A 12,274-nucleotide genomic window follows, 5' to 3' on the forward strand; every position below is an offset into this window, starting at 1 on the left:
TTTTGGTTTTGTTGATTCTTTGTATTGTTCTCTTTGTTTCTATTTGGTTGATTTGTCCCTGAGTTTGAATTATTTCCTGCCTTCTACTCCCCTTGTGTTTATTTTGTTCTAGAGCTCACAGGTGTGCTGTTAAGTTACTAGTGTAAGATCTCTCCAGTTTCTTTACCAGGGCACTTTGTGCTATGAATTTTCCTCTTAGCACTGCTTTCATTGTGTCCCATAAGTTTGGGTATAACCTGTCAACATTTTCACTAAATTTCAGGAATTCTTTAATTTCTTTTCTTTATTTCTTCCCTGACCAAGGTATCATCGAGTAGAGAGTTGTTCAGTTTCCACATGTATGTGGGCTTTCTGTTGTTTTGCTGTTATTGAAGACCAGCTTTAGTCCATGGTGATCTGATAGGATGTAAGGGATTATTTCAATCTTCTTGTATTGGTTGAGGGTTGTTTTGTGACCAGTTATAAAGTCAATTTTGGAAAGGTACCATGAGATTCTGAGAGGAAGGTGTATTCTTTTGTTTTAGGCTGAAATGTTCTGTGCATATCTGTTAAATCCATTTGGTTCATGACCTCTATTAGTTTCACTGTGTCTCTGTTTAGTTTCTGTTTCAATGACCTGTCCATTGGTGAGAGTGGGGTGTTGAAGTCTCCCACTATTATTGTGTGGGGTTCAATGTGTATTCTGGGCTTTAGTAAAGTTTCTTTTATGTATATGGGTGCCCTTGCATTTGGGGCATAGATGTTCAGAATTGAGACTTTCTCTTGCTGGATTTTCCCTTTGATGAATATCAAGTGTCCTTCCTCATCATGCTTGATAACTTTTGGTTGGCAGTCTATTTTATTGGATATTAGGATGGCAACCACAGTTTATTTACTGAGACCATTTTCTTGGAAGTCTTTTTTCCATTCTTTTACTCAGAGATAGTTTCTGTCTTCGTTATTGAGGTGTGTTTCTTGTATGCAGCAAAATGCTGGATCTTGTTTGCATATCCAGTCTATTAGCTTATGTCTTTTTATAGGTGAATTGAGTCCATTAATATTGAGAGATATTAAAGACAGGTAACAGTTATTTCCTGATATGTTTGTTTTTGTAATTGGCTTTATGTGTTTGTGGATCTCTCCTTTTGGCATTTTTGTGAGATGCTTAATATCTTGTCTTTTCTTTGGTATAAATACCTTCCTTGTGTTTTCCTTCTGGGATCCTCTGTAGGGCTGGATTGGTAGATACATACTGTTTGAATTTGGTTTTGTCCTGGAATATTTTGTTTTCTCTATATATATTGATTGAGAGTTTTGCTGGGTATAGTAGCCGGGGCTGGCATTTGTGTTCTCTTTGAGTCTGCATGACCTCTGACTAGGCTCTTCTGGCTTTCATAGTCTTTATTCAGAAGTCTGCTGTAATTCTGATAGGTCTACCTTTTTATGTTATTTGGCCCCTTTCCCTTGCAACTTTTAATATTCTTTCTTTGTATTGTGAGTTTAGTGTTTTTATTATTATGTGACTAGAGGATTTTCTTTTCAGGTCCAATTTATTTGGTGTTCTACAGGTTTCTTGTACCTTTATGGACATCTCTTTCTTTAGGTTGGGGAAGTTTTCTTCTATGATTTTGTTGAAGACATTTTCAGGTCCTTTGAGATAAGAATATTTGTTCACCTCTATTAAGATTATTCTTAGATTTGGTCTTTCATTGTATCCTGAATTTCTTGGATGCTTTGGATTAGGAGTTTTTTATGTTTTGAATATTCTTTGAAGGTTGTGTCAATCTCTTCTAAGGTATCTTCTACACCTGAGAATCTCTCTTCTATCTCTTGTGTTCTGTTGGTGATATTCACATCTGTAATTCCTGATCTCTTTCCTAAGTTTTCCATTTTCAGGTTTGCTACCATTTGTGTTTTCTTTATTGTTTCTGTTTCCACTGTTGGGTTTTGGATGGCTTTATTCAATTCTTTCACTTGGTTGATTTTGCTCTCCTATATTTTTTTAAGGGATTGATTTGTTTCCTCTTTAAGGGCTTCTACCCATTTACATGTGTTTTCCTGTATTTCTTTCAGTGAGTTATTTATATCCTCCTTAAAGGACTCTATTGTCTTCATGAGAAAGGATTCTAGGTCAGCTTCTCAATTTTTGTATGTGTTGGTATATTCAGCACTTGATGTGGTGGAAGAACTGGGTTCTGATGATGCCCACGTATATTGACTTCTGTTGCTTACAGTCTTATGCTTGCCTCTCACCATCTGGTTTTCCCTGGTGTTTGCCAGTCTGGGTGGCTCTGTCTGGAGTCTGCCTCTTTTGTCCCTGGGTTGCTTCAGGTCTCCTGGTAGACCTGCTGCCCTAGATGTAGCAGACCAGCTGTGGGGCCTTCCATCTTGGGACTCTTCATAGGGGCGGAGAAGCTACTCTTCTGCTGCTGTTGCCATGGCTGCAGTAGATCTCCTGGCAGGCCTTCAGACTGTTGAGTTTTCAGAGAAGCAGTCAAGCTGTTGTTCTGTGTGAAGATGTTCTTCAGGGGGGCCTACGCACTGTGGTTTCTGTTTCCTGTATGCAACAAAACTCCAAGGAGGCTTTCAGTCTGTTGGACCAGTTGCCCTGCATGCCACAGAGCCCCTGGGAAGTCTTCAGACTGTAGTGTTGGTTACCCAGTGGTCCTGTATAGAGAGGAGCTCATGTGATGTCTTCAACCTGTGGTGTCTTCGGAGTAGCAGACAAGCTGACCATCAGTTGCTCAGTTGCCCTGTGTGTAGCAGATCTCCTGGGATGCCCGTTGCCCTGTGTGAAGCCGATCTTCTGGAATGCCTCAGGCTGTGGTGTCAGTTGCCCTGTGGGTAGTAGATCTTCTGGATATGGTGTCTCCAGGGGAGCAGACTGCCACAGCAGAAAGTACTGGGCAGAAGGGGAGTGGTATTCAGCGGGCAGGGATTTTGGGGGCCTATGGGTCCAGAGTCCACTGGGCTCCCACTAGCAGCTGCGGGACTTCCGGAGTGTTCTTACCAAATGCTCTGAGTGCAGCAGATCATCTGGGATGGCTCAGAATATGCTGTCTTTCAGAGTTGGTATTGGACAACAAATTGGTGTCCTCTTCCCTGGGGAAGACAATTTCTCACAACCCCAGCATTCCTTGGCTACTGTAGTTCATAGTATAGAGTTGAAGCCTCATGGGCTTTCCCTTGTTCATGTTAGTATGTTATTGTTGTCCTTGTTGGGCTCATATTCAGATAGTCTTGGTGAGACATTATAGTTGTAGCATCTGCCAGTCCTATAAGACATACTCTTATAGCAAAGTCCTCATTCCTCTGTCTGTTACAATCTTTCCACCCCTTTTCTACAATGATCCTTGAACAATAAGTGTGGGAGTTGAATTATAGATATACCCAGTGGCACTGTGCTCCATAGCTATGTGCTTTGCTTGGCTGTGCCTTTCTGTAATGGCAATTGTCTGTTACAATGAGAATGTTCCTCAGTGAGTGGGTAAAGAGTAGTCCTCTCTGTGAGTATAAGGACAAGTATTTAGAATAGACTTAGGTATTAGACTGGTTTAGTAAAGTGGAAGTTGTAGAGCCTGCTTCCAAATTCATGATTTTACCATCCCTGTGTAGCTGGCTATATTTCTGTTTCAGGCATGATTTCTCTTTTGTTGAGATATCAGTATTTATTTTTGTCAAAGAAGTTATCTGAAATATGAAATGAAATTCCATTGAGAAAAAGTTTTTCTTTATTATCCTCAAAGAAAAAGGGCTCTTTCTTGAAAAGCAGTGCATATCAAAACTTCTACCATCTCAACTATTTATTAGAACAGCAACAAGACTACCAAGCAATTGAGAGTTTTATAGAGGTTTAGTCACATTCCTAGTATGTAATATGAGTCTCCAGTACTCACAGTAATTTGGATGGAAGCTTTAAGGTGAGGTCAAAGGGAACACACAATGTCTCAATTAGAAAATGTGCTTTATTATGAGGGAATGCATCTGCGCTCTGGCTTCAGTTCTTCAACTACCATGAAAAAATAACTTGAGTGACCCAGTTTCTTGCAGATATCTCTCTCTCTCTCTCTCTCTCTCTCTCTCTCTCTGTGTGTGTGTGTGTGTGTGTGCGTGTGTGTATGTGTACGTGTGTATGTTTGTGTGTGTGTGTAATGAAGGGCTTAAACTGCAGGCTCTTGTTCTAAAATTCTGTGTGTGTTTCTTCAAGGAAAATATAATTGTGTCCTCATTTCATAACTAGAGTTCTTATTCAGATATAACAATAACTTGTAGTGGGTCTTAAGTGTTACCCCATAGACTTCTGTTTTACCCCTAGGAAAGACATCTCATTTGAGCATCTCTCATGGAAAGAAAATGGCACTAAATTACTGATCGCATTTTATATGTTAGTAGTCTCTCTCCATTTCTATGAGCCCTGTCTTATGGTCTAATTGCCAGTTTACAAGTTCCAAATAAGATGTTAGAAAGATACCATGTGAATAATCTACAAAATACAATATTCGGAACAGGGTTATAGAGACAGACGATAGTATTAAGTACTGGGAAGACTGGTATCTGTATTTCAGAAACTTTGACCCTAAAAGAAGCATCATTGACTTTCAAGTGTACCCACAAAATTCGTGGTGCCTCTGAGGTGACAATGCAGAGGTACCCCAATATGCTTTACTTCTAAAGCTAAGGGAAGGACAAAATCGGGTAGTATTGGTATAGAATCCATAGAAGCTTCTCTCTGAGACAATGGCTAGACACACTAAGACTGGGCAGGTTTCTCCTGAGCGATGCTACCTAGAGCTAGGAGCACACCTAGAAAATGGTAAACCCCGAGAAGAACACATTTTAATATTTTATTTTCAACAAAATTATTCTCAGAGGTTAGTGCAGCTCAGTGGTAGAGTACTATTGCCTAGTGTGCAAGGCACTGTGTCAATTTCCCAAACTGTAATATATGATTTTAAAAAAAAACTACATACAGTTAAGAGTACTTGCTGCTCTTCCACAGGATGATGGCTCCATTCCCAGCACCCCATGGAATCTCACAATGATCCGTAACTGCAGTTCTAGAGGATTCAATGTCCTCTTCTGAATTCCATGGGTACCAGGCATGCATGTACCATGCAAGCAGAGGACCTGTACACATAAAATATATTAACAAAAATTTTTAAAAGTATCTAATAATCACAAAATACAGCAAACTAAACAACGTCTGCAAAAGAATCAAAGGTATTGAAATTTTGTTAAACTTCACAATTGGGGCAGTAAAATAATAAATTAATAAATAAACAAATCAGATAAGCATTTAGCCATACAAAAAATGAAAACTAAAAACAGGATAACAACTATGACTGGAAATAAACCATCAACCTATGGGCTAGTTCACTACAGTAATTAATGGATTCATTAAGGTTTTTAATTCTTGGGTCTTCTACAGACTTGTCAATAACACCTCCAAAGCTGGTTTCTTCCCACAGGCACACTCACTCACAGTACAAAGTTGGCAATGGGTAACCATTCAAAATTGACTAACATCCCTAATATTAGCAGAGTATAATGCAATGGATTTATATTACAGCATGCATGAACTTGAGTCAGGATAATTTCAAATAGAAGGCCAGCCTTGTGAGTCTGTGGACTTGGAGCCTATTGAAAATAAAAGATCTTCTCAAAAAGACTTCTCAATAAAACCCTTAAGTGTACTTAAATGGCTAGATACTTATAAAATCTCATTTTACAATCAGCCTTGGGACTTGTAATACCCCCGGAATCAAATTTCTGTGCAGCAAATACTTGCTACAAAATAACTTTCCAAGAAAATCCATCACATTTTTACCCAAATTCGTAATCACTGTGTTTTCCTCTCTCTTGTTCATTTGAATCAAGGACTGTCTAGTTTCTGAAGACTGGAAAAGATGCTCCCTAACAAACAAACAACTATGAAACATTACCAAGTCATGCCTGAAACAGATGCATTCAGCTAATTTCCAGTTAGAAACCACCATCTAATTAAGGGTTCTTAGAATTATTTGCCATTGAGAAAATAGTGGTAGCCAGTGTCAGTAATGTTCAATGAACCAATGCCAATCCATGCAGATATTTTAAAAATCCTATAGCAATTAAGGCCAGACCCTAGACTAGCAAAGAATCTTCAAGAGAGGGCATCTTTCTTATATACTGTTTAATCTCCTGGTACCTTGTGAAAATGTTTCCTCTGCTGGTGGTGGGTTTTCAACAGCCAACTATCACTCTGTTCTCTTTAGTCAAATTGGCTGAGCTCAACTTTGTAGCCACTTCCCAGGGTCAAATAGGCAGTTCTATACCAGAAGTCTTCCAGGGGTGTGTGAACATTCAGCTCTCAGAGGAAAGGAAGTCAATGCTATAGAATTACTGTTAATTGGGGTTTTAAAGTTAACTTTCCTAAAAGGAACAAGAAGTGATATTTTTTTGAGCAACTAAATGGGATATTAACAGCTACATTAAGTGTAAGGCCAATGATCATAAAGATAAAAGATGTTGAAGGTCCTTTCATGAACGTATAGAACCCACACCTAACTCTGTTACCTAAAGAGTTTATAGGTATAAAGAGATGCTTCAGTAATTAAAAGAAGTCCTCTTTCAGAGGATCCAAACTCAGTTCTTAGCACCCATATCAAACCATTGGTAACCACCTTAACGCCAAATACAGGGCTTACTTTGTCCTCTTCTGAACTCCACATACACCTGAACTGACATGTATGTGACAAACATAGACATACATATATAAACAGTTTAGAAGACACTTAAAAATCTTTTAAAAGCACTATTACGTGAGGAAAAAGAGGCTTTCAAATAGGAGAATCTGTTTATACAAACCGTAGAAATTCTTGTTGTATAAGTCTTTATAAAAAAGAAATAACAAGCTTCCTTCCTTATACTACACACAAATAGGATTGCTACCCAACCTAAAAGGTTAAATATGTGACTTCAAATGGGAATTAGCCACAGAAAAGTGAGTTTAATAGAGTTGGGGTCAAAAGAGCAATTAGAACACCTGTAATCAACAATAAAAATCATTTTTAACAGGACTCACATAGTCAATAACATACAAATAAAATTTCTTTATTTTAAAAAATAAATTACAAACAAAACAAAAAGGCATATGGCATTCTGGAAAAAAGACAAATTGTGTCATATCAAAGTGATAAAGAGCTTTTATAAATCAATAAAAAGTAAGGCCAAGACATTATTTTTAAAAAAAAAAATGGACAGAATATGAAGTATAATTTGCTAAAACCACAAAGTGAACATCTCCTAAAATTTCAGTAAAATATAAAACAAATAAAACAACCAATGAACTATTCGGCTCCCCAATTTAGAATTTATGTTCCTTCTGTTCTGTGTCAACAAGGGATCAACAAAACAAGTATTATTTGACACTGGGCAACACATAAATCACCCTTTAGGGGACATATATTTGCAGTAAATATCAATAGCTTTTAAAATATAGCCTGCATACCCACTTCTAGGAATCTACACAGAAATAATTAGAGCAGTACACAAGATTTATACACAAAAGTCCTCGTTGTCTAATTTAATATGAACATAGAAATCATCCAAGAAGCAACTAGAGAAAATGATTAAGTGAATTATAACTTATCTGGTAACAAGATATCATGCACTTAGTCACTGAAACAAAATCGCAGTATTGAAACACATTGTTGTAGATACATTAATAATGTTCAGTGGGAAAAAAATCAAAATGTAAACTTTTTGTACATATGGCTTAAAATTTTTAAGATTTATTTTATCTTTAGTTGTGCATACGGAGAGGATATTGCATGCATGTGTGAATATAGGTGCCCCAGGGAGGCCAGAAGAGTGTTTCAGATTCCCTGGAGGTAGAGTTATAGTGTATAGTGGTTGTGAACCATCTGATGTGGATGCTTCGAACAGAAGCCAGGTCCCCTGCAAGAGCAATACAATCTTTTAACAGGTGTGCCATCTTTCCATCCCCATGCTTTCTAGCTTTAATCAGCATGATTCCGTTTTAAATGTTAGTTATTTTAGGTGGTGGAACTATGGCTTATTTTCTATAGTCTATGCTTTTATAATGTTCCCTTAGTATCCATGGCAAATTGATTCCAGAACCTGTCCCTCTCTTTGCAATTTCCAAACCAATGAATGCACAAGGTCATTGTGTAAAATGGCCTATCATTTGTGTTGAACCTATGTACATTCTCATGGGTACTTAAAGAAACTCTGGATTACTTGCGCTAGCTAATATAAACTCAATACTGTATAAGATGTCGTAAGTTTAAGGGGAAAATGACAAAAGTCAGGAAATTTTCTTTGAGATGTTGACTTTTCCAAATATGTTGAATAGGCAATTGGTTAAATGTATTTAAAGAGAGGGCTTGCAATTGTTTCCTGCAAGTTTGGAAATGAGCCTGTGATTTTTGGAAAACTCAAGATAACAGCAATGATGTTATTACAAGGGAAACAACCATCATGATGTAACAGGAAGTTTCAAGCTACCAATTCTCACTGTTAGGAAATGTCTTCAGATTCCCTGAAAAAGAGGGTGATTGTATAGGCAAGTGCACTCAAAAGCAGTTGATTGTACAGAGTCTTTAGCCAACTTGATGCATACAATGACATGATTTGCATTCTAAGAAGGATGGAGGACACTTCAGTGAATTGACTTGTGTTGCGATAAAAATTTCTGTATTGAAGCTGTAAACCACAGACACTCAGATTCAGACTAGACTTAGAAACACAGTTGTTGCATTTGTAATTAATTAGGATGAGGTCACAATGGAGCAGAGTGGGCCCATAGGCCACCAAGACCACCATCATTATTAAAGAGTTCTTTAGACACAGAGGCATGAACTAAAGGAAGTCTGTGCAGCCATCCAGAGAAAATGCCCTAGTAAGAGAAAGGGAGGCATCTAAGAGATACTTCCAGAAGCGATGAAATACCAAAAGTGCTGCAGGCCAAAGGTAGGAGTTACATGATAGCATGGAAATATTCTTCCTTAGAGTCTGCAGAAGAAACCAATCCTTCCGACTACCATTGTGATGGTTTATATATACTTTGCCCAGGGAGTGACATGATTAGAAGGTGTGGTTCTGTTGGAGTAGGTGTATCCCTGTGGGTGTAGGCTATAAGACCCTCATTCCAGCTGAACCGAAGCCAGTATTCTGCTAGCAGCCTTCAGATTAAGATGTAGAACTCTCAGCTCCTCCTGAACCATGCCTGCCTGGATGCTGTCATGTTCCTATCTTGATGATAATGGACAGAACCTCTGAACCTGTAGGCCAGCCCCAATTAAATGTTGTTCTTATAAGAGTTGCCTTGGTCATGGTGTCTGTTCACAGAAGTAAAACCCTAATTAAGACATTCATGCTCTACAATTTAATTTGGTCTTTCCACGACTATTCAACTGGTTCAGTTCTGTTCCTTAAGCCACATGGTTTGTGAGACTTTGTAACAGCTGTTCTAGGAAACCAATATGGACTCAAGAATTATTGACATTTCTGTTAGGCATCTTTGGTTCTGAAAGTTAAAGCCACCCTAGAGGATAGTTATTGCTTGGCTTAGGGATAATCCTTCTGTAACCACATGACTATCAGTCAGTCACTTCCTGGGGACACAGGTACACCTCAATAGGTCCATATCTCCATCTCCCCAACTAGACTTTTTTACAATTCCTATACTACTTTAAATCTGTGAATATTTTTATGCCTTTCCAATCCATTTAGCTACTAGCAATTGGATTAATGAAAACTGGCCATTTAACCTTGTAACAGCCCAATTAAATGGTTTCAATACTTTCACAAGGAAAATGAATCAAATTGTCAGCCTAGCCTGTGAGACTGGATACGTTGATGCTGCTTATACCTCGAGCTTTACATGCAGCTTCTTGTGCAGCTCCTTTCTGAATCCCACCTAATTCCTAACTTTCCTCTAGCTCTAAAATTTGACATCACCTTCCAGTGGTCCAGAATCTAGCACATGTCCATGAAGTCATCACACTTGCTTTCTTTAATTCCTAGCTACACTTCGCTTGCTCATTGAAGATTAATTTGACAATTTACTTCTGTTTAACTGATCATCCACATGTTTAAGTACCAAAAAGGTAGAGAGAGCTTTTCCATTTGGATGTTTCTACATTCATGTTTAACACAATTCCTGATGTACTGTAGCTATATTTGACATGTTCAGTAAGCACTTGATGATATCTTTAAATACACAGAGAAGGGGCTAGAGAGATGGCTCCATGGTTAAGAGGACTTGTTCTTGCATAAGATCCTCGTTTTGTTCCCAGCACTGTATGGGAACTTACAACTATCTGTATCTCCAGTTCCAAGGGATCTAACATCCTCCTATGGCCTCTCTGAGCACCAGGCTCACACATGCTGCACAGACATACATACAGGCAAGTCACATACACATAAAATAAAAAATAATTTAAATTAAAAGAATAAAATACTCTGACATAATTGCAACTGATTTTAGAGCTGAGATTTTCATATTTTTTTAAACAGTAACAAAAATCTTTCTACGTAGTTAATGGTGAGACAAAGACCAGATATTTAAGTCCAGAACTGTTTTTTTTTTAAACTTTCTATACACTAGCCTGAAAAAGAAGTAACTCAGTATAATCAACATTTGATAACAGTCTCTCTGAATCTATTTTAGCAGTACTCTTGGTTGAAAGACACCTATAGTAATATGACTTTTCTCTACTGAAGTCCCTCTGATACTAATTCCACACTTGTCCCTCTGTTTTAAATAAGGGTCCGTCACTTTCTTCATTTCTTCCTCCTGGTCTGGTTTGACATCTTCTGCATGTATAATACTGAACCCACAATTTCTCAAATAGTAATAGTGTCCCAGCTCTTGAACTGAGAGAGCAATTTGAAAGATTAAGGATTAAATTATTAAAGATGAAAAATTGGTGATAAGGCAAAAAATTATTAGGTACAGCATGATTAAGTAAGCATTTGCTGAACATCTATACCCAAATGCTGAATTACCGTATCATTGTCTAAAGAGCTGTCATTCTGTTGGTATTTGTATGCATATACCTGTCAGTAAGCTTGACTCCAGTTAAAGAAGATTCCTATCATGTTTGAATTCCACTTAGAAGAGGGAACAAAATAGTCATGGGAGTGGGGCAGAGAGAGGGAGGGATCTGTGTGAGAGAAGGGAGGGTGAGGGGGATATAGGAGGCAGGATCAGGCATAGGAGAGACTGGATTGAAGCCCAGAGGGCCAGGAGACTAAATGGAAATATATAGCTGCCAAGGCTGGGAGTTGGGAAGTCCCAGAGACCCAGGATGAGTGAGGATCCCAGAAGTCAATGCAGGTTACTTTAGCCAAAATGCACAACTGTGGGGATATGGAATTGGAAGAGACAACCTCCAGTAGCCAGATAGGTCCCACAGTAGAGGGATGTGGGCACAAATCAACCTACAGACTTTTGACCCAAAATTTGTAAAAGAAATGCAATGTCAAAGATGGTGCAGAGACTGAAGTACTGGCTGAAAAGTAACTGGTCCGTTTTGAGTCCCATCCCATGAGCAGGCACCAATCCTTCACACTGACGTTATGCTGTTCTTGCAGACAAGAGCCTAGCATAGCATCCCTCTGAGAGGCTCTAGCCAGCAGCTGACTGAGACAAACATTGGATGGAGATATTGGGTATGTAGATACCCATAGACAAACATTGGATGGAGGCCAGGGACCCCTATGGAAGAGTTAGAGGAAGAATTGGAGGCCCTGAGGAAGATAGCAACCCCACAGGAAGATGAACAATGTCAACTAACCTGGACCCCTGAGAGCTCCCAGAGACTGAATCACCAACCAAAGAGCATACAGGTGCTGGTCCCAGGCCCCTGGCACATATGTAGCAAAGGACTACCATGTCTGGCCTCAGTGGGAAATGATGTACTTAATCCTGCAGAAAGGGTGCAGCAGGGTAGGATGGAAGAAAGATACCCAGGGGAGCTCTCAAAGAACCACCAACCAAAGAATACACACACACACACACACACACACACACACACGCACACACGCACACATGCACACATGCACACATGCACACATGCACACGCACACGGTGGGGGGAGGGAGGGAGAGAGATGGGAGAGAGGCAGGGAGAGAGGAAGAGAGAGAGGAAGAGGAAGAGGGAGAGGGAGAGAGGGAGAGGCAGAGGGAGAGGGAGAGGGAGAGGGAGAGAGGCAGAGGGAGAGAGGCAGAGGGAGAGGGAGAGAGGCAGAGGGAGAGAGGGAGAGGGGGAGAAAGAGGGGAGGGGGAG

This window comes from Grammomys surdaster, unplaced genomic scaffold, assembly GCF_004785775.1.
Source record: "Grammomys surdaster isolate TR1022 unplaced genomic scaffold, NIH_TR_1.0 126124, whole genome shotgun sequence".
NCBI lineage: Eukaryota > Metazoa > Chordata > Mammalia > Rodentia > Muridae > Grammomys > Grammomys surdaster.